This window comes from Rhagoletis pomonella, unplaced genomic scaffold, assembly GCF_013731165.1.
Source record: "Rhagoletis pomonella isolate Grant_MI unplaced genomic scaffold, Rhpom_1.0 Rhpom_scaffold_00001, whole genome shotgun sequence".
Taxonomy (NCBI): domain Eukaryota; kingdom Metazoa; phylum Arthropoda; class Insecta; order Diptera; family Tephritidae; genus Rhagoletis; species Rhagoletis pomonella.
This window is the reverse complement of record NW_023458555.1, coordinates 41,287,175-41,290,811: the sequence shown is the minus strand read 5'-3', so window position 1 is coordinate 41,290,811 and position 3,637 is coordinate 41,287,175.

Below are 3,637 nucleotides of genomic sequence, written 5' to 3'. Positions count from 1 at the left end.
TAATAGAAAATTGCTCGCTTAAGTGTATAAACTTGTAATGAAAATGCAAGGATGTAGAGGATTTAAAGAACTAATTTTCCAAAGATTTCGCAATAGACATTGCAAAGAGATTAACGCCAATTTCATACTAAAAGCCGTAAAACATGCCTTTGAGAAATGTACGTAAGTGCATACATACATACACGTGCATCTAAGTTTTACAGGTAATAATTACTTATGACTTTTTTGAAGATTCTACGTTTTCTTTGTAACACATATGTAGATTTAGTGAGTCTGCCATGGAAATTTGCGATACATATGAGACCATGATAATTCATTTAACTTAAAAAAAAATATATAAAAAATAATAATAAATGGGAAATTTGTCTGCGTAACTAGGAAAGTACTACTTGTGTGTTCATATTTTATAATTTTATATATAGACATGGGAATTCTGTGAAATTTGTATATGCAGAAAATATGGAAAATTTGCAAAAGATATGCAAATAATATTTTTATGTTAACAGGCTTTTGTATTAAATCAAAGCAAAACCAGCTTAAAGCCCGTTGTTTATATAATTCATCTATTAATTTCTTAGCATGTAGTGTACTACATCTGTATATAACTAAACATGTCCGCAGGCCTACTGCGACAAAAAGGCGGCCATTAGGGTCGTTAATACGATACGGGACCTGCCAACAGAACAGCTGACGGAGGAACAGGTCAAGCCGTTGGATTGGGCGAGGGGAGTAGTAGCCAGCTTAGGAAAACCGGCAGGCACTGCTACAAAGAGACAACGATCTGCTGAAGACCCAGGGGATAGGGTCGTCAAAGAGACGGTAAGGTATTGGCCATCATTGACAGAGAGGAGGAGGAAGGGACTATCCCGAAGGAGAAATGGAAGCAGGTGGAGGATGCTATTGCCGAAATCTACCTCCAGGTCTGAGAGAAAAATCCTGGACCTCCTCCGCACTGCCATGATTGGGGTGAAGGGCTTTAAGCTAATTGCTGCACAAAATTCAGGGAAGACTCGTCATCTTCCTGCTTCCACAGCTCAGTGACGGCGATCTGGTAGCGGCATGCATAGAGCTGGACAAAATCAGCTTCTGGCTAGCCTCTGCCTACATAGCTCATGATAAGGATGCACCGCCAGAGGAGGTTCGGACATTGGTCAAGGAAGTAGCCTATTATAAAAAGCAACTGGTTATCTCCTGCTACGGACACCAATGCTAGAGGTGAGTCGATACTAGACTTCATTCTAGGAAATAACCTTAGTGTCTTGAATTTAGGCTCAGAGCCGTCCTTTATAACAAAGAGTAGAGAGGAAATTTGGATATAAACCTGACTTCGGACAAGTTTTCCCATAAAACGAAGGGATGGAGAGTACTAAGTGAAAAGTGCTACTCTGACCATCGTTATATTCAATTCAAAATAGACCTTAATAGACTCCCCAAGTTAGGGAGTTTAGAAATGTATGAAATACCGACTGGGGGGCTTACAACAAAAACTAAAGACCTTATTGCCAAAGATATCTATCTCCCCGAAATCCCGCCACGCAGGGGGAGTTGGACGGGTTAGTTAATCAGGCCACTAAATCCATGAATAGTTCTCTGTCAGCTGGATGCCCGGATGTTCTATACAGGGGAAGAAAAAACCACCTTGGGGGTCAAAAGAATTATCCTTGTTACGTGAATCCAATAGGATAATATTCAATAAGGCCAAAGCCACGAGAGGAACAGAGGACTGAGAAGCCTATAAGGCTGATTTGAAAATATACAAAAAAGCCGTTAGAGCTGCGAAACGTAAATCATGGCAGAGTTATTGCAGGGGAATTGAGGAAACTACGGAAGCGGCCAGATTAAGAAGAATTCTTGCAAAGTCACTCATGATTAATAACTTCTCGGACAGCCAGGCGGCCATTAAATCAATGAACATGGTAATGCTGAGATCGAAGGTTGCGCAGGAATGTCTCGCAGCCCCAACAGATATTAGCGCCGTTTTTAAGGTCAGCCTCATATGGGTTCCGGGACACAGAGATATTGAAGGAAATTGGAGAACCGATGAGCTAGCCAGGAATATTCTCCCGCGAATATTGTAGAAGTTGCATGGATGAGGAAGATTAAGAAACCGTAAAGCACTTCTTCTGTAGCTGCCCAGCTCTAGCCAGGAGGAGAGCAGGCTTTCTAAGTACGCCCTTTTTTAGCTCTCTTACGGAACTATCATGCGTAGAAATAAAACCAATTCTACGCTACGCGCTGAGTCACCGAGGTTCCCGCGTTCTGCAGTGGTACCACAATGGACCTTCAAAAAGGTCTAAGTGAGTTGGTAATTTGAACCGACTGCCACATCAACCTAACCTAACCTAACCTACAACATGTTAAGGGTTACCACCTATTAAACAATTAAATTCAATTAAGGTCAATGAATTATTACAATATGGGTATCAATCGAAATAGTTTTGAAAAGACTTTACTTGCAAACTACACGCAGGAGGGCTGCCACCTGATTAAAAAATCAAATTCACTTTGAATTAAGGTAAATAGGTAATTTAACTATGTATCACAATAGATATGAGTGTCAACCTAGTGAGGTTTAAGAAGCTTGTAGTTTGAAAGCATTTAAAAGGGGGTTGCCACTTGTTTAAAAGGTATAATAAAATTAAAGTATGCATCAATTATATGAAATGTAAAATATGGGTGTAAAACGAAAAAGCGTTAAAAATATTTAGGCTGAACATTTAGATTATTTATGAATAGTGTTGATTTTTATGGGATTAACAAGGGGGGCGTAGGCCGCGCCGAAGGCACGGAACTCCAAATAACTAAAACCTCTTGGATTTTAGTATAATTCAAATAATTCGCAAAAAATGGGTTTATTGATGATACTTTTGTATGGTAATGAACGCAATTTAACCCGAGTGGCTTAATCAAGAGATAATTGCCAATAAAATGCGATGCGGCCGCGGCGTTAGTTAAAAAAAAAGAAGTGAGTTAAGACTTTAATTGTGAACACAGGTCACAGGTGTCATCGCTTATATGTAATAGCAACAATCATTGCTATGCATTTTTTCAAAGGCTAATTCACAATAGCAAAGCGATAGTGTTGCCAGAGGCACGCATATCATAATTTAAATATGAAAAAAGAGAGAATGCATGAATATTAGTCGAATTCGACAAGATTGGCGTCCATTTCCTCGACAAATTAAATTCAAATTATATAGTAAGTTAAATGGCCACTTGTTTAAAAATTCCCATTTAACTTAAATTAAGGCATTTAGTTTATATACTTTACATGTATATTTAACACAACAAATCATAAGCGAATAACACGAGGGTGATTTAATAAGTCCAAAATTTTGTTTCGCATTGTGGTACACTATTAGTTCACTTTCAACATTTTTTTATTGAAACTTTGCCTTTGGAACAAAAATTTATTGGTTCCAAAATGGCTGAAGCAATGTTACTGAAACAGAGTGATCCTCATTGTTTAATTGTTGGATTGCTTAAAAAACAAGCAAGATTTCGAAGCTCGGTAAACAGAGATTTTACTAAAACCTCAGATAGATTCTCTCTTTTAGTTTTGCCATAATCTCCAGGGACGTTTTCAAGGAATCCTTCACATTCCAAAATAATTATTATTGACCCGTTCGGCCATCTG